The sequence below is a fragment of the Dreissena polymorpha genome, chromosome 6, assembly GCF_020536995.1.
Source record: "Dreissena polymorpha isolate Duluth1 chromosome 6, UMN_Dpol_1.0, whole genome shotgun sequence".
Taxonomy (NCBI): Eukaryota; Metazoa; Mollusca; class Bivalvia; order Myida; family Dreissenidae; genus Dreissena; species Dreissena polymorpha.
Window position 1 is genome coordinate 4,798,205 of NC_068360.1, and position 21,323 is coordinate 4,819,527.

Genomic DNA, 21,323 nt, shown 5'->3' on the forward strand with positions numbered 1-21,323 from the left:
AGCAACTGCTGACTCGAACTGAGCCATGGAAAGCTCTAGGATTTACCTTGTTAGCAGGTGGGTACTTTCTTCTGCTGGTTAACACTGTTTATTTTCAGTAATACTAACAGTACATTAGGTGAAAAGATGGGAATGTATGTGTTAGATCAATTGAAACAGTCAGACATTTAAGGATAGAAAGGTTTTTGTTGCCATGTGCCCGACCGACTCAAATTCTTTATGCCGACCCTAGACTTATTATTGTATGTATTTTTAATCATTTTTGCTAATTTTGATCATACTTACAAACTGTTAATATTTCAATATGTTGCTACCTCCAATCATATACTTTAAATAATCTTAGATTAACAAACAATAGCCAACAATTATGTTAAATACCTAATTGGATGAATTCTGCATGTGATTGCTTATTTTTATTGAACTGAGGGATCGTAAAAAGGTAATCGAAATCAAAGTTCAGACAACCTTCCTTTCCTGATTTGTTGGGTTGTGTTAGTGAAAACAAATCATATTTACTTGTTTACCCTAATACACGAACTTACATGTTATGGCTGTAATAAATATATGCGCTCAAAGCTAATGATGATTATGGAAATGTAATTTAAATGTCCCAGTCGCGGATCAAAACGTCATACGTGTCTGTTTGATATTAAGAAATACCCTTTTTCCGCAAATATGCAGTGCTAGAGTCGTGAAGTAGTGTATTGTAGGGGTGACAGTTATTAGGTTTGAAGCATATGTCATATAAAGCTGCTGAAACAAAACAAAGACATAATGCGTTTAACATTTCGCTACTATTTTATTTATGAAAATTCTTATAAGGTTTTCGGAAAGGACACATGTAAGCTTTTATTATAATTATATAAAATCAATGTCTATAAATTTCATCTTTGTGTTCGCTATATGCGGGCTATATGGTCATGAAACAAATAAAAGTAAACAGGTTTTACTCTCGATACAAGCATTCGCTTGAATATAATCATTGAAACAATACCTTGTGCTTGAATAAATGTTATACTGTACTATTAAGGGGACATACTAGATCTCATCTCAGCAACTCGTGACACCTCCACTCAATTAAAATGTTAAGGTCGCCGTGGCGTAGGGGATATGGTGTCCGCCTAGTGATCGGGAGGTCACTGGTTCGATCTCTACTGTTGGAGCGTTCTTTAGATCTTCCCCATAGACACCAAGTACTGGTTCTAGGTCGAGAGGTTTTCAAATAACCCGTACGCTTTCTATGCAATCGAGCTAAATAATTATGTTTAAACTAATTAAAACATCTGATTTATATACAGACCACCACCTTGTTGCCGTGAAATTTAATAACCCCGGGATTGACCATTAATTGGAACAGTAGGTGATATCCCTTACAGTACCAGATTTATTTCTATTATTTCGATCTTACCTTTTTAATTAAGGGGTAAACCATCATCGCCGGCAAGACATCATCCCGAAGAAAATGAATAATGATTTACTAATTGTATATATGTGACTTATGTTTCAAAAATAATACGAGTCCCGCACTCAATATGAATGGTTAACCTTAAGTACGTATTTATGTTATTTCCTAGTATCTCATGACTGACGTCGTGTTAAATCCGCAACGCTCTGAAATTATAGTGTATTAAGATTAAATTTGCAAAAGGTGAGTCTTCCAATATCAACTAAATATAAATATTGAATTCTCAAGAACAACATCCCTCCTCTTTCCTAGTGTATATTTATTGTCCTTGTCATGTTTTTGTATGTTGTACATTTTACGGGCTATTACTCAGAAAGTAAATACGATTTATATATAATAATTTATTTTTTAAATCTCTATTGTTATTGTTTCATAAAAAAGATACCATCTGCATTTTAATGCATGCTGCAAACCATCAATGGTACTAATGAGTTAAATCATGATTAAGAAAATGCACAACCATTTTTTTACACATTTTCTTTTAGTTCTGCACCTATCCATAAACAAATTAATTTGGCGGGGAAAATCAATTTAACGAATAATCTTGCTTATATACCAATTTGTGTTCTACTGTATTTTCAGGCAGTTGTATAGCAGTGTTGTCTACGTTATGTTCTGTGCTAGTGGCGATCATGGACAAACGAGCAGACAAACTAGGGTTCAACAAGAATAACAGCAACGATGAAAATGACAACAAAAAAGGTACATGAGAATGTTGCTGTTTAGTTTGTATGTAACTCCAAAATAGGTATATAAAAGACATGGTATTGAAGTGTACATATAATCTCATTATTGTAAATATATATCTTATATAAATAAAATACGAATCAGCGATTTTTCTAATTTTACCGAGGAGGCATATTTTTTGGTTCCATCATTCTGTTTATAGTGCAACTTTTAGGCTATAATACGAATCAACGTGAAAAGCGACTTTTATCTTTTTTTAATTCTCAATCAATCGATAACAAATACAGCTATTGAAATGCGACCAAATTTATATTAATACCTAATAAACAGTCCTTGCGATGGTTGCATGTAGTATGCATGAGGTCAATGTTATTATCACTATTAATTAAAATCTAAAAGGCATTACGCCAAGGCACAAATAAAGTGAGATATTATCATGCAACTACATGCATAGATGTTTCCCATCAAAACTTAGATTGAGATTGCAGATGGGGATCAATGTCACTGAAATACAAAATATCAAAAAATGTTTTCTGCAAAATAACGCAGGAAAAGATGTTGCATGGAAACAACGCACATACATGCATTATATCCATATGTAGGATGGGATTGCATATTGGGTTTGGAGGGTCAAGGTCTGTTATATATTTTTTTTGCGAAATGCAGTCAACACGAAAGCTGCAACATTCATTTAGTGATTCGAATAATGATTTGAGTCGTGTTCTGAGAAAACTGGGCATAATGCATGTGCGTAAAGTGTCGTCCCATATTAGCCTGTGCAGTCCGCACAGGCTTATCAGGGACGACACTTTCCGCTTTTATGACATTTTTCGTTTAAATGAAGTCTCTTCTTAGCAAAAATCCAATTTAGGCGGAAAGTGTCGTCCCTTATTAGCCTATGCGGATTGCACAGGCTAATCTGGGACGACACTTAACGCACATGCATTATTCCCAGTTTTCTCATAACACGACTCATTTATTGATTTCGTGTTTCAGAGACAGAGGAGAACAAATCTATGACCACGTGTTCAGACGTGAGACGCTTCCCAGCCTCGTTCTGGCTCATTGGTATCAGTGTATCTCTTTACTACATGCAGTTGTTTCCTTTCGTTGCCCAGGGAGAGTAAGGAAGTTAGATAATTTTGTCAGCATATAGTCTTTCCGATATTACCTGGGCTATTAAACATTTAGAAATAATCAAGCGACCTTTGTAAGTAATTGTTATTTAGGAAATAATATTTGTATATCATAGTCTATTGTCAAATAACCCACGGTAATTAGTATCGATGCGTTGTAATTATATCATTAGTGCGGAGAATTTACAGGAATGTCTTCAGAACTATGTAAAATGAAAATAGGCTGCGGCTATCATTATTGCAGAATAACAGACACTTTCTGCTTCATGGATTGTTCGTTTAAAGAAAGTCTCTTTTAAACAAATATCCAGTCTCAGCGGAAAGTGTCGTCCCTTAAATAAGAAACCAGTGAACAAGAATTTCTACCCTTACATTTTTTATGGATCTTCAAAAATTCCACATTCATTAAGACGTGTGGTTGATTTCGTCCATGTTATGTTTTCAGGCTGTACTTTGTAAAGAAATACGACAGAGACCTGGATGAAGCGAACGCAATCAATAGGTACGACGCTGTATAATACAACAGTTCTCTCCCGAACAAAACAATCCACTTTAGATTCTTTACTAGTATACAATTGCTTGTAATTTTAGTTACTTTATAATAATAAATGCGACACAAAAGGCATAATTTATTGTATGAATAATGTTGAAACCATATAGAAAATATATTATCAAGTAAAAACAGAAGGATATGACACCGGAACACGAAGACGAAAATGAAAGGTACATGTTCTCGTGTCATTTCGTGAATTGCAACTTTTTAATTAAAAAGCAGCATTGTTTATTTTATGCGGAAATCTTAAAACATTACTACAAACTATTGCTAAGTACGTTTTACTACTATATTGCTTTGTGTGTAATTAATAATCGCATATGACAAAATATTTAATGTTACCTTGTCCAGAGTCACAGGAAGATCAGATATATCGAATTATACATGCTATTTTCATATAAATGTGCATGTGTTTTGGTGATTGTTTACGAAGTTGTGCTGTTAACTATGACATGCCACAAACCACTCTATTGTCCAATAATTAATGCCTAAAATAGTTTAATATTATTGTTTATAAAGCAAGCCGGCATACCAGTCCGACAAGCATGTACTTTATAAGCCCTAAATACTGAGCGTCTGTGCTATTTTCGTTGCATGTGTTCAGCATGGTTTTCCTGGTCGGGGCAGTGACGATTCCGCTTTTTGGAGCCGCAATTGACAAAGTGGGCCGAAATCTTATCTGGATGTTGGCCGGACTGTTTCTCTCTTTAGCCAGTCACCTTTTACTGACATTCACATTTGTAGAACCATATGCATGCACGGTAAGTAAACTATAGGAATAATAAAACTTGGAAAACAGTAGCAGGTGATTAATGCAATCACTAAGATTTAAACGATATAAAACATTGCATGAACCACAAAACTACGATGATGAATTAAATCGTTGTTTAAGTTTTTCGTTGTATAAAATATATTTTAGACACGTTCGTATTTAACAATTATTAATAACAAGGAATATGACAATGTCACGAAACCACGTTTTCAATGTTTGAGAAATGAATTCAATTTCAATAATTGTTCAATCCCAAAATAGGTTAAATAAAAACGGTATACCTCCATCCTTGTTGAAGTTATTGGGTGGTTAAAATTGTTCCTTTTTGAGTTACATTGATCTTTAGGTAAAATCAACTGGTCACAAGGCAAACCAAAGCTAGGTCTGCTTGTAAGTTACAAACTCAAAACATTATAGAACAATACCTCTAAAAAATAAATGAAAGGTACACATATTTGTTTTGGTAATATTTACCTTGCCCTTGACCATTTCTTGCTTAAAAGGAATCCCAAACTAGGGATACATAATAGCTACCTACTTACACAATTTCAGGACAATATCTCTCTCCCAACTCGACTTTTAAAGCAGAAAACATGCCCGGCGTCCGTCGACGTGCGGTGTCTGGTGTGCGGTGTATGTGGTGCGTTGTTAACTATAAGCTTGTTACCACTCAAGAGGCCACATTTGTATCCAATATACATGTAACTTAGTCAGACTTGTTATGAATGACACTATCAATGTCAAGTTAGAATCTGGGTCCCGTGAGTCCGAAATCTAGGTAACACGGTTAAATCTTTGGAAAATCTTGTTACCAATATACAGGCCACATATATGACTCAATCTTGATGAAACGTTGTTGGAGAGTTCATTTGAAATATATCTTGGCCGGATTTTCAACTGGGTCGAATACTAGGTCACGAGGTCAAGTATGTGACAAAAACATACCATAGGTCACATGTATGACCCATTATACGTGGTCAGAATGTTTACCTTCGCAGTTTATATGCGAGTTTTAATCTATTTGGGCCATATGCATCACAAAAGGTCTCTGGATTAAATATGAGAAAAAGATTGTTAACAATCTATTGGCAATTATTATGGCTTAAAATTTGGTCGGCATCTTTATCTTGAAATATTAGACCGAGTATGAATCTGGGTCGCGTACGTTTTATGTCACCAGGTCAAATCGTAGAAAAACCTTGTTACTTCTTTATTCATAAGGTAAGCTCATGTAACATAAGAATGTTGGGCAACTCTTATTTATATTGAAAATATTGACTTATTTACATCCTTTGACTGCAATGTTATTGATGATAGTTCACTTAACTTGTGTGTGACGTGTGTATGTTATTGTTATTTTAATTTCGACATGTGTATGCCCTCTTATGAATAAGGCAGCATACACTCATTTCCGTCTCTGCATCATAGAGAATCAATATGATCCGTGAAGATATATCTTTGCAGTATTTTGATGGATTATGAAATAACTTGGCCCAAGTGCAATCCATCTCAAGACGACAAGCTGCTTGTAAAACTCGTCTCCCTGCGTTCGAGATCATCGTCACTTTTAAGAGTTCAAGACCAAATTTGGCCTTAAAGGAGCTTGATTGGACTGAACCTTGTAGTTATGTTTTAAGATTTTAAGATATTTTAACCGCAAATGAAAACCACAAAGAGACCGCATTTCGTGAGAAAAACACAGTATACCTTCCTCAACGATCTATGTCACACTTAGATAACAAAAGTCCATACAATATCTTGAAAATTTCTGTCTCAACCAAAATATTGCCATATATTTATGGATTTTAAAATGACTTAAAACAAAAAAAAATATTCATCATTACACGACGTTGATCGTGTTTAACGTGTCTCCTTACATCAAATTTTAAGATAATTGATCACTAATGGCAACCATCTGGGATTTCGTGTGTAGAACCGGTCTCCCTACCTCAGAGTTCAGGGTCACACTTGGAGTTCAAAAGTCAAATTTTGCTATAAAACCGCTTATCCATGCTGTAACTTGTTAAGTCATCATTCAATCTAACACAGCCTATCTTAAATGAACATTATTAGCAGACTGAGTGAATGGTGTACCACTATTACCTCAAAGGTCAAGACCACACCTAGAGGTTTAAGGTCAACTATGGCCATAAACAGCTTGTGTATGACATGAACAAAGTTTAAAGACAAAAGTTTAACCCATTTATGCCTAGCGTCTAGAAAAAGGGCCTTAGGAAACAGCGTAGACCCAGATGAGACGCCGCATGATGCGGCGTCTGATCAGGGTCTGCGCTGTTTGCTTAAAGGAATTTCTGTAAGAAATATTCTAAATATAGAAATAAATATACTAGACATCCCTAATTTTGGAAATTAATTGATCCAATTTAGAAGAATGGGTGAGTCTACTAGGCTTAAATAGGTTAACGTAGGGGCGTCCGTGCTCTACGGGCACATTTCTTGTTCATTTAGGTCTGTCATATTGTTCTCTGACTTATGTTGTGCCTTCTATCAGATCAAGTATTGTCCGTGAACTCAGGTGAGCGCTCAATGGCCAGTATTTGCCCTCTTGTTATTAAGTTTACCTTGACTTTGACCCAACATACGCCATATACTTTCCCAAGCTGGGTCTCCATGCAAGCTTGTTATATCCGTATAATCACCAAGATTTGTTGAAGAAACAAACGTTAGGGACGGGAAATCATCAGATTGAGGCCGGCCGATTTCAAGCTTTCCGCCCGCCTTCCCTCTGGCCATGCCTCAAACTAATAACGACGACAACAGTGTTAATGAATAACGAAAATATTTGAGAATAACATACACATATGTGCATTTTCATATTCAACTCTTATTAAGGAAAATAAATAATCAGAAAAGAATACAGATGGAAGGTCCGATAATTTAAAAAGGAAATCATATTACAGGTATATGTATAGCCAACGGTATGCTTATCGTATTTGGTATCAGGACTTGCCTGGTATACCATATTCACGACAATCCTCTCTTGTTGCAGGTTTTATTGGGACTCGGTTATTCACTGGTTGTGACCACTTGGCAGCCGCTTGTGACGTATGTTATAGCGCCCAATCATCTGGGAACCGCGTTTGTCATGTAAGAACGCAGGGGCCGCGTCACGCGAAAATGGGTTTAATTGAAATTAGCTGCCAGCGTGACTTAAGACTAGTCTGAACAATCGTATATTTTGATCAGGGACTTCGTTGTCCGCTATTTATAATTTAGTCAAGTGAATTTAACACTAGGCTGATTTGACACAGGCTGATTTGCCGTAGGCTGATCTACCTCGGGCTGATTTGCCGTAGGCTGATAAACCTCGGGCTGATTTGCCGTATGCTGATTTACCTCAGGCTGTTTTGCCGTAGGCTGATTTACCTCGGGCTAATTTGCCGTAGGCTGATTTACCTCAGGCTGATTTGCCGTAGGCTGATTTGCCATAGGCTGATTAACCTCAGACTGATTTGCCGTAGGCTGATTTACCTCGGGCTGATTTGCCGTAGGCTGATTTACCACAGGCTGATTTGCCGTAGGCTGATTTACCTCGGGCTGATTTGCCGTAGGTTGATTTAACTCGGGATGATTTGCCGTAGGCTGATTTACCTCAGGCTGAATTAACTCAGGCTGATTTAACTCAGGCTGATTTGCCATAGGCTGATGTGCCGTAGGCTGATTTACCTCGGGCTGATTTGCCGTAGGCTGATTTACCTCGGGCTGATTTGCCGTAGGCTGATTTACCTCGGGCTGATTTGCCGTAGGCTGATTTACCTCGGGCTGATTTGCCGTAGGCTGATTTACCTCGGGCTGATTTGCCATAGGCTGATTTACCTCGGGCTGATTTGCCGTAGGCTGATTTACGTCAGGCTGATTTACCGTAGGCTGATTGACCTCAGGCTGATTTGCCGTATGCTGATTTACCTCGGGCTGATTTTCCGTAGGCTGATTTACCTCAGGCTGATTTGCCGTAGGCTGATTTACCACAGGCTGATGTGCCGCAAGCTGATTTGGATCTACGCTTTCACATGACGCGGCCCAATAATAAATAGGTTATACCGGAAATGTGTCAAAACCATGAAATAATCCGAATATGGTTTCAACATATTTATTCCAGAATAAGTTACAAACATAAGTTACAAACATTTTATTGGATTGGACTGTTAGCTAGCTAGTAGTGTCCCTTTCCTTTCAGTACGAATTTCGGAATGGTGTATGGCCTTAATGATTATACACCATGTCAAATTAACAACATTATTAAAGCAGAAATATTTGCGTATTCAACCTTTATATACAGCTTTTTAAATTTAGATACAATATACGGATTTTCCAGTATTGTCCTTAGGAAAAATATTTATTTTATTGATTTGTACAACACATACACATATTTTAGTAACTATACCTCACATCACGAGATAAGGGGAGGGGTATTCTGCAAGACTGCAATCTCCATGAATGTTTGTCCGTCTGTCTGTCTTTACCAGATATGAGGTCGTTAATGTTCGATTGTTATGATCATACGTTAAAAATCGCAAGAAAAATTACATTTGAGCCACTTATGATTCCTCTAATATTTTAATTGTTGCTATAGACTTAATTAGCCTAAAATAAATATATGAAAACTGCCACGTCCAGATTTGTAATACTGGTATATAGCATTTTTTTATTGGCCCTGCTCTTAGTTTCATTACAAGTTTAATTATTGAGTTAAAACTAGCCTTCCCCAACTGGGTCAAACAGATAATACACACTTGCATAGCAACAGAACTTTGTTGAGTTATTGCCTTTGTTAAAGGGATCTTTTCACGTTTTGGTAAATAGACAAATTTGAAAATAAAATGCTTCAGAATTGCCAACGTTCGTTGTAGTTATGATAGTTTGCGAGGTACTTTGGTCCTTTTTGCGTATTACTGAACATTTTCTATGCTCTATTATGACTATAATATCGATTATATGCATCTTTTTATGATTGACAAAAAAACTGAAAAGTATAAAGAATTACAAACGCGAAACGATTGAATAATTTTGAGAGGTGTGTTGTTATCGTTATATTTATTTTTGTAACATTACGTTATAGAGTATAAATTACACATAGACTTTAACTGCAAGGGTCAGTCGTTCGAGCCCAGTTAAATATTACTTTTTTCTTTCTTTAATGTTATTCTTGGTTTTTAATGAAGCTATTTAGTTTCTTTGTATACACTTATCAATTTAAATTATTTCATGCCTAAATCTAAAACCTGTGAAAAGGCTCCTTTAATGTTTTTTACTAAAAGTTTGTACGAGCATATCTTGACAAGTAAAAGAGTATCACATCGAAACTTGACAGGTTGTTAGCTTACATTTAGGGCACGTGCAGCGCACTACAACTCTAAACTCTTGCGTTCATAATATCTTAGTTACTGCCCTGTGCATATTTTTGAATTGATTGTTTGTCTGCAGCATATATCGAAACAAAAATAGGTATGAACTTGAAACTTGATAGGTATGGACATCTTATTTTATTGAGGGAATGAGATGATTACAAGCTCCACAAATCGGGCTAAGACATTTATGCCCCCCTTCGAAGAAGAGGGGGTATATTGTTTTGCACATGTCGGTCGGTCGGTCCGTAGGTCGGTCCGTCCACCAGATGGTTTCCGGATGATAACTCAAGAACGTTTAAGCCTAGGTACATTGATCATGACTCGCAGATGACCCCTATTGATTTCAGGTCACTAGGTAAAAGGTCAAGGTCACAGTGACATGAAATAGTAAAATGGTTTCCGGATGATTACTCAAGAATGCTTACGCCTAGGATCATGAAACTTCATAGGTACATTGATCATGACTGGCAGATGACCCCTATTGATTTTCAGGTCACTTGGTCAAAGGTCAAGGTTACAGTGACAAAAAACGTATTCACACAATGGCTGCCACTACAACTGACAGCCCATATGGGGGGCATGCATGTTTTACAAACAGCCCTTGTTTGAGAGTATTGTCGTTTGTGCGTTATAAACCAGGTTTCAGCTAAGTTTAACTCATTTATGCCTAGTTGACTCTCCCATCCTTCTAAATTGAATCAATTTATTTGCAAAATTAGGGATGTCTTTTATATCTATTTCTATATTTAGAATATTTCGTACAGAAATTCCTTCAAGCAAACAGCGCAGACCCTGATGAGACGCCGCATCATCCGGCGTCTCATCTGGGTCTACGCTGTTTGCCAAGGCCTTTTTTTCTAGACGCTAGGAATAAATGGGTTAAAATCTTATGAACATAAGTGGGTTGCTCAAGAACCATAACTTTTGCTTTCATAATTTCAAAGTTATCGTCCTCGTGAATGCTGAAATTGTATCGATGGATTATATTATAAAACGAGATATAGGATGAAACTTTTTAGGTAAGCAACTAGAAACCTGTTTGTAAAACTGAACTGACAATGCCCCCCCCCCCCTCTGACAACGTGGCACGCTGGGGTTTATCAGGCACGATAGTGACAGTACTCGTTGACATAGTTATAATGCTTTATTATATGATTACATACACTATGATCAGTGTTTGAATTAGTTATATTTTATTTTTATTTCAGTGCGTTTACAATAAACTCAGCGTGTCAGGCCGTGAACGCCTATATTACAGGCTACATTGTAGATAACATGGGATATTTTGTGCTGGAGGTCTTCTTCATTATGTGCACCACTTGTAAGTATCTCCACATAACTGAATTCAAATCAAGCCTATGTTTTAACATTATTTGTTTGTTTTTCCTCATCAACAGAACGAACTACCGCTTAAAATTTAAAGCTATCTGGTAATTGCCAAAAGCCAGTGAGTATAGATGTCACTTATACGTCACACTTGTAAATGTTATTTAGTTAGAAGTTGTTGATGATGATGATGATGACAATGCTGCTGCTGTTGCTGCTGCTGCTGATGATGATGACGATGGTGATGCTGCTGCTGCTGCTGCTGCTGATGATGATGATGGTGGTGATGATGGTGGTGGTGGTGGTGATGGTGATGATGATGATGATAATGATGATGATGATGATGATGATGATGATGATGACGATGACGACGAAGACGATGATGATGATGATGATGATGATGATGATGATGATGATGATGATGATGATGATGATGATGATGATGATGATGATGATGATGATGATGATGATAATGATTATGATAGGAATGATGATGATTCAGCAAAATAATGTGTAACTGGATTATGGATATTAATATTAATAGCATTTGCTTCTAGATGTCCCGGGTTTGATCTCAAAGGTAGACACATTGTTCCCTTGCAATTGTGATTATTTAGATAAGAACTATTGTTATGTGACAACAAATATTCAATGAAAATTAATTATTAGATATTTTTTCAAAATTACGAAACTTTATCAACAAGTCCCTTTAATATAACATACTTTGCCTAAGATGAAGTTGATATCACGCCATTACCTTAACCAGCAAAATTGTTTTTTGATTAAAAAACATATTTGATACTAACTGTACATGGCACGTCGGCCATTTTCCAGGAACTATACTGAGTTCGTGTTAATGAATTAAACCTCAAGTTCATTCCTCGAAAACAAACAAAAAACAGCTGAAATATATTTATGCCTAGCGTCGAAAAAAAGGTCTTGGCAAACAGCGTAGACCCAGATGAGACGCCGTATGATGCGGCGTCTCATCAGGGTGTGCGCTGTTTGCTTAAAGGAATTTCTGTAAGAGATATTCTAAATATAGAAATAAATATACTAGACATCCCTAATTTTGGAAATAAATTGATCCAATTCAGAAGGATGAAATAATTTACTAGGCATAAATGGGTTAACTGAAATTTAAGATGATCGTTATTATACACGCTGAATATAATACAATTTTGTTTTAGGCTCGATAGTATTCACCTTATTGCTGTATTTGAGAGACGCATCTTCAGGTAAGTGGGAACTCTGAAATAAGCACAATTGATCTGCGTTATGCGAAAATGAACCTTATGCAATATTTGGCAATCGCGCAGTCAAGTCAGGAACTACCATGTCCGCTTATGAAGTCACGAATGCTTGCGTGACTTTATAGCGGTATGCGTAGTTCCTGGCCACACTGCGCGATAGCCGAATATGGAATAATACCCATTTTCGCATGACGCGACTCAAATGACATTTTAATAGTTGCAGCATTATTTACTACTTTTATTGAAATTTTGCTAGTAATTCAACCAATATGATTCTGTAATCAATATTAAGAATTCATTTTTGATTCATGTGCCTATTTCTTAGTTATTTACCCCTGCATTTTAGTTGACAAAATGCGGCGTTTTATGAGTTACGTTTGCTATAGTTTTCATGTCACGTAAACCCTCCATTCGAAGAAGTCTGCATTTTGCGGTCGCAGTGACCGTCTGTGGGTCCGTGCGTCTATCCGTCTGTTCAAAAGCCTGAGCCGGATATTGATGTATTGTAAAACACGTTGACAGAAATATCAACCATCGTAACACGCCTTTTCGCGCGTAACACATGTCGCCCTATCTCATTCGTAAATAGCACACTTGGAGCTGAAAAATTATACAATAAAACGGCGTTTAAAAAAAGAATAAAAGTGAAGTTTGAAGAAAAAAACAAAGTAGGAGTTATCGTGTCCTTCTGGAAACATTTCCTCTTCCGTAGTTGCATATAAGTCTCCGTAAAACATCGATACCTAATTAAAATACATGGACTTCTAGAAACGACATCAATCATAAACACCCGTTATTAAGGCGAAGAAACACATGAATTGGTTTTGGTATATTACATGTATTTGACCTTAAAATTATATCGTTTCAGGAAAGACATTAAACCTTACCGCAAAAGAGCGAAGTCGCAAAACAAAGTAAAGTACTCGCCATCGACTGCGGCAGGTAGGACACTTATCATTGGAGAGAAAAGCCGCAAAACAACATAATGTAGCAGCCTTCCACAACGGCTGGGACGACCTTAACACATTTTTGCCAAGTGGGCTCTCCCATCCTTCTAAATTGGATCAATTTATTTCCAAAATTAGGGATGTCTAGTATATTTATTTCTATATTTAGAATATTTCTTACAGAAATTCCTTCAAGCAAACAGCGCAGACCCTGATGAGACGCCGCATCATGCGGCGTCTCATCTGGGTCTACGCTGTTTGCCAAGGTGTTTTTTTCTAGATGCTATGCATAAATTGGTTAACACTTACAAAAAGAGAGAGAAGTCACAAAACAAACTTAAGTACTTGTCTTTCATAACGGTACGGAGGACATTAATATACCGTTAGATATTGAACTAAAATAAAGTAGTAGCCTTCCAAAAATGACTTGAATGACATGAAACTTACTAAATGAGAGAGGAGTCGCAAATTAAAAGCAAGTACTTGCATTTAACAACGACAGAAGAGACATAAAAACTTATATATATATATAGCTTATTTGCAAAACAAACTAAAGTACTTGCCTTTCACCGTAACGGAACGCTATTACCTTAAAGCCACACACCTGAAATGAAGAACATGTAAATCAAAACATATAGATGCAATTTGAAAGTGTGCAAAATTGTCATTAAATCTATAGCCTAGTAAGAAAGTATTTTTTTTAATGTTAAAACCGAAAGTAGGATTTGTATACGTATACAAACATTTCGACAAACGCACATATTTTTAAGTTTTAAAGCGCAAAAAGACGGATTTCTACCTTGTAACCACCATATATGTTCTAATTGAGATAGATACAATTAAATTTATAGCCTAGTTAGCAAGAAATTTATTATTTTTCAAACGGTACCGCTTTTAAAACCGAAAGTATGATTTCTAGACGTATACGTCAATTTCGACAAACGCGATTATTTTTAAGTTTTAAAGCAAGATTTTACGATTTTTATATGTATTAAATTGTAATATATTGATACAAATATGTTGTAATAACACACGATAGGCAAGAAAAATGATACATTAAAGACAAATTTCATAAAATGCAGCAAATACAAATTAGCGCACCGAGCCGATTGTGACGGAAGATATTTCGTACATTTTTTCCTACAATAACAGACGCATTCGTCTTTATAGATACTGTTCGTGTGGCGTATGAATCGAAATCGCTGCAGGAATTTAAAATAAACCGTTAAACTAAATTTAGATTCACATCGTAAATGCATGATATACATGCTGGTGAATTCGACTGTACAGCCGTTTTCGATTTCAGAATTAAATATCTGACTTATTTCGCATTTTTCGACATGTTCTTCTTAACTTTAATTTTAATTTATATTGAAATATACGTATAACATTTTTTTTACACATTTTATATAAATTCATGAATATTTGACAAAATCGTATAGTCCCGCTTTAAAGCGCAAGTGAGACGGATTTCTATCTTGTAACCACCAGATATACTCTAATTGGCATAGATAAAATATGTTTCTTATTTATACTTAAATTAACTATGCCATGTATTTCATTTCAAGGTGTGTGGCTTTAAAGCGTTATTTAAGCATTAAACAGCTGAGTAGACAAAATGGAATTTCGTTAAAGATGTATATGAGACGTGCGAGAGTCTTTATTGTTAATTTACATAAAACAGCTGTAAGACAGGTAACTAGAAAGACTCTGCTTTACCGCTACTTGTTAATTTTTAGTGGTACTAGAATTGTTTTCGTTACGTTTTTATGTATGAGTCGCGTTCTGAGAAAACTGGGCATAATGCAGGTGCGTAAAGTGTCGTCCCAGATTAGCCTGTGCAGTCCGCACAGGCTAATCAGGGACGACAATTTCCGCCTTAACTGGATTTTTGCTAGGAAGAGACCTCATTTAAATGAAAAATGTCATAAAAGCGGAAAGTGTCGTTCCTGATTAGCCTGTGCGGAATGCAAAGTCTAATCTGTGACGACACTTTACGCACATGCATTATGCCCAGTTTTCTCAGAACACGATTCATATATTTTTCCCCAGAATAATGATATCACGTTGTTATTTTCAGCGTTCGTTTGCATGTGTTCCACATGCGTTTTAGATTGCTCTGTTTTATATTTACTGTTTAAATTATTGATTTAAACATTAAATTCAATCATATAATTTGGTTTTTACATGTACATGACTGTTACATATTTAAGCTCACTTCGATATGTGATTGTTTTTAAGATGGTTCTTTTACAATTATTGCTCATTTTTATATTGCATTTTAACACGTTTTGCTGTCGTTTATCAAAAGCATATGTTAAACTGTTTTTTATGTTGAATAGTATAGACCTAAGATTTTTTTGCTCTTAATTGTATCATTCAACATTGCTTCACAATATTTTGCGTACAATCAAGAAATTCAGCTTATAAGTTGTAACGATACTTCTGATACAGTCATCAAAGGTTTGACTTAAAACGGCCAATCCGTATCAAAGGGTACCTTGAACCTTGCTATAAATGATAGATATTAACAAGAAATATACTGTACCGGGAGTTTCAATCTCCCAATGTCAAATGATCTCACTCAAAGTCTTTTATATTAAAAGATGCCAAACTGATGAATACTTAACAAACCATTTTGACAGATGTTTACACACATTCAAGGCTAAGAACTTTTGTCGTAACGGTATAAACTTAGCACCTCTTACTTGATTAAAATTCTGTTTTGCATTAAGAATTATTCACCACGCTATGAATTTGTAGATTGTATTTCATTATTTTGCCCGATGAGATAATCATTATTGTTTCCTTAACGCGAATTTTGTCAGTTTTACATAGGCACATTATACCTATATCTTTTATATATATATATATTATATATATATCTTTTAGCTACCTCATTGTGTTTGTTTTTTTAATAACTATGACATGCGTTTGCTTCTTTACATTTTTTGACATATTGGTGATATATTTTACGGATTTATATATACCTAACTAATTTTTCAATAGTATTATAGTTATTTATGATAATAATGATAACTTGCAAATTATGTCACATATTATTGTTGCAATTCCATGTCATGCCTTCAACTAACAAGCACCGCAATCGATATAAGGTCTTGCTCTTTATTTTGTTATCCTGTGAAGCACGTCACGGTTCTCCAAATCCCATCATTAGTTTACCTCTTTTACTTGCTTGCAATAACTTTATCTATTTCAATACGTACTTTTTACTTCTTTATTTGCCTAACGTGAAGCATACCTATTTCGAAACAAATCTACGAGAACACAATGGACTAATTTTTTGTAAGTGGTAAACGGGATCAGTTGACCACGTGAAGTGCAATGTGGTTTTGATTATTTTGTTATAAAGGAATGTAATCACATTTTCGTAATTTTACTCATTTAATTTTGTCTTTATTACATGGGCATTATTTTAGACTACTAAGACAGTTTTTGAAGTCGTTTAAATTTACGAAATTCAGAATTCATGTGCGTAAAGTGTCATCCCAGATTAGCCTGTGCAGTCCGCACTGGCAAATCAGGGACGACACTTTCCGCCTAAACTTGATTTTCGGTTAGGAGGGACTTCCTTGAAACTAAAAAATATTATAACAGCGGAAAGTGTCGTCCCTGATTAGCCTGTGCGAACTGCACAGGCTAATCTGGGACGACACTTTACGCACATGCATTATGCCCAGTTTTCTCAGAACGCGACTCATATAATCTTATAATATTAAATTTAAGCTTCACACACGTGTTCATGGTCATGATACATGGTCACAGACCAAGGGCAATAACTGTGACAATTCAGCAGAGTTATGTTCCTTTTGTGCGTAACATATCTGGTTAAGGTTTACGTGCAACCGTTACGTATCTCGTTTCCTTCTAATTGTAACGACCTCAGGCACATAATATAAGGTAAATAGTCTATGCTGATTATAGTGCCCAGTATTTTGAATTGTCCATCTGTCGTGTACTTTGAACTTGGTTATGATTCAGTTACATTTTATACATACGTGTGTAATAGCTACACATATGAGCCGTGCTCTGTGAGAAGGGGGTTTAATGCATGTTCGTAAAGAGTCGTACCAGATTAGTCAGTGCAGTCCGCACAGTCTAATCAGGGACGACGCTTTCCGCCTTAACTTGATTTTTGCTAAGAAGAGACTTTCTTGAAACGAAAAATATCATAAAAGCGGAAAGTGTCGTCCCCGATTAGCCTGTGCGGACTGCACAAGCTTATCTGGGACGAAACGTTACGCACATGCATTAAACCCCATTTTTACAGAGCGCAGCCCATATTTAATGAAAACTTCAAATTTGTCTTCGGTCATTAACTTTGTTTATTTGCGTAAGTATGCTATGAAAGCCGCATGCAAGCGGAATAGCGCATTGTCTGCTCTTGCCACAATTGTTTAAGGTGTGGTTGCCTGTATATCACATCAGCACGGGACTGATGTCTCTATTACTTTTGTATGTGTTAATGTTTTTACGGTACATAGCTTCATATTTTATCTTGTATGTTTTCAATATTGTTATTTTTGTATTTTAAGCTCACGTTTTATTTTTTTACATTAATGTTTTTAATTTTTTATCGAAAGGTTGTTCGTATGTTCAATTTGGAGTTTTTATTTGTAAAACCATTTTACATGTAGGCTTTTTTCTTTTTGTGTTTTACTTGTCATTGAAAAACATACACAAGTGCATTCTCAATAAAACAGTTCACTGTGTTCTGTGCATTACGGAGTTAATATTCATGATGTATATAATTCGATATTGCAATTTTGGATTAAACTTGTTAAACACATTGGTTCATATTACTCAATAGTATGTCTTTCAATAATTCTCGCAATACCTGATAAATTTCTTTAAAATAAAATCGAATTTTTAATTTCTTTTGTTTGGTTGCTTTCATTTTTTCAACGTCTTCGTCTGTATTTTAAAAGTGTTTTTAAATAGTTTTACCACGTTTGAAATCTTCTTTCGAGAAGTAATCCTTTGTATTTACTATGCGATCTAATACTGACGCAATTTCCATGTGACAGGTTAGATCAGTTGTTCTATACATTCACTATAAGTATTGAAACAAACAATTCAAAACAACCTGGTATATTTCCTTCATGGAATAACGCGTCAAATTTGTGAATATTTATATTTGCTTGCAGCACTTTTCGGCAAATTACATAATGACCATTATACCGGGCTACCGACTGACCATTAACTGGGTAACTGACTGACCACTTGACCCGGGATATTGACTGATAATAAGAACAGGCAACTGCCTGACCATTAGAGCGGGTAACAGACTGACCATTAGCCCGGGCCAGAGGCTGGCCATTTAACCATGCGACCGACTGATCATTATAATGGGCTATTGGATGACAAATAGAAAAGGCAACTGATTGGACAACTGAGTGAACATTAGAATGGTTTACTGACTTTAGTTGAGTTGAGACTCAATACATCTGAAACAAGCTGGTTTTCTTCAGGGCTGTAGTTAAAAACGATTGGGTGCACACTTAAAGTGGCCCTTTCACAGATTTTAACATATTTTAAAGTTTGTCATTAAATGCTTTATATTGATAAATGTAAACATTGGATCTTAAAAGCTCCAGTAAAAAAATCAAGAATAAAATTAAAAAAAGGAAAAAAAGTAGCCGGTACCAGGGCTCGAACCAGGTACCCCCGGAGTCCTGGAGAAAGTCTGAAGTAAAGACGCATTAGCCATCTCGGCTATTCCGCCGGATATACACAGTATAAGTATTTTATACCTTATATAAGCTATCTTCGTAGTTTCGTAAATTTAAACGACAACAAAAGAACTCTCCAAATTATTCAATCGTTTCGCGTTGCAACGCTTTATAATTTTTAGGTTTTCAAATCGTAAAAAGATACATTTAATGGTTATATTTGACTATGGTAAATGTTCAGTAATACTGTTTCCTCACAAATATCATAACTGAAACGAAAATTTGCGAATCTGAAACAACTTTTTTCAATTTTGTCAATTTACCAAACCATGAAAAGATCCCTTTAATGTGCAAAGAATTTATGCAACTTACCGAAATTAAGGGATTACGTGTTCTTCGTCTAGTTTAGTTGCTTACGAATTGCTTACGCATTTTGCATAAGAAGTTATGTTTAGTAGTTTAAAGTGAATATATATGGACAAAGTATGTTTGTTTGAAACTACCTCTAAAATGCATATTTAAATTATTCTATACATACGATAACGTGATCTGCAAATGACTCGTTAATTACATATCTGAAATTATCAATATTTTATATTGTAGATCCGTTCCGAGGAAGTAAATATTCAAGATATTCATTTTCGGTTTTCTTTTATCAACTTGGCTAATCTGACACGCGCAAACCCTATAATATGTATATTTAAAAATAAAATTGTCGTATTACAATGCACATTTATAGTAAATCACGTTTATGGAGGAAAACTTGAGACAGTGAATACGGTCAAATTTTCGAAACAACAATGTTTAGATGGATATGGAATAATAGTTTATGTATCGTGTGGCTGACTAATACCTCAGTCACAAATAGACACCGATCACCGTCCGATTAGCGGCCGACGTTTTTGTCCACTCATCGGGCTGGCGACCGGCCGATGATCGCACGGAAACCGGGTCAATTTGTAGCATCGGGCGGCGTCCGGATTAATTTAAAGTCTAGCTAAAAAATTTACCCGACGTCGGGCCCGGGAAGGAATCGAGTTGAGATCGAAACAAGATCGGACGATCAACGCACGGGTATCGTTCGGCGATCGCCCGACATCGGATTCATTGAACGTGTATCGGCAAAAGTAAAGGTACTTCCCAGGGGCATATACATCGGCCTGCGACCGTCTGATTGCCGGAGGGCATCCGCACGATGCCCGACGGACGCCGGACGGCGCTCGTTATGATACACGTAAAATGAATCCGATGTCGGGCGCTCAGGCGTTAACCGTTCGTTGATCGTCCGATCTTTTTTCGATCTCAACTCGATTCCTTCCCGGGCCCGATGTCGGGTAAAACAGACTGTGAGATTCGAAATTAATCCGGACACCGCCCGATGCTACAAAATGACCAGATGTCCGTGCGATCATCAACCGGCGCCAGCCCGATTAAAAAAAAACAACAAAAAAACCTCGGCCGCAGATCGGACGGTGATCGATGTCTATTTGTGACTGAGGTTTTAAACTTTGTCACTCATCGGACGGCGGACGGCTCAGACGTGTCCAATCTTCCCGATGCCTGGAGATCGGACACATTGACCGGAGACCGGATTATTTGTGACTGAGGCATTTAACATGATGATATAGTTTGTGGTTATTGATATATTGACCATGCATTATGATGCTACTTAAAAAAGGACCTACACGGCATCTCGTTTCCATAGTCATGTTCTATTCAGGCCACAAGATCGACCAGGGAAACACACGGGAAAATATAAAGCCCTAAATGTGTAAATACGTGTATAAATTTTGTAATTGTATTTCCATGTTGGTTGATTTGGGCTGTAATTAAAATGTTCAGGTCTAACACACAAGTTATTGTTGCATAAGTGGCTCACAGAGTCCCTGGCGTTCTATTCGGACTTCATGTAGCACAGTAATGCTACAAGGTGAACCAAATACATGATTGAAGCATAGCAAAAAAGTTCTTACTAGAATATTTAAAAAAAAGGAATCATAATGAGTGTTGCATTGTTTTTACAAAAAAGATAAACAAAACGTTAATCAGTTGATAAACATCTCTTTTCATTCGATGTGCGTGAATAAAACTACTTGAACCAAAACCCCTTATGTTTAGTTCT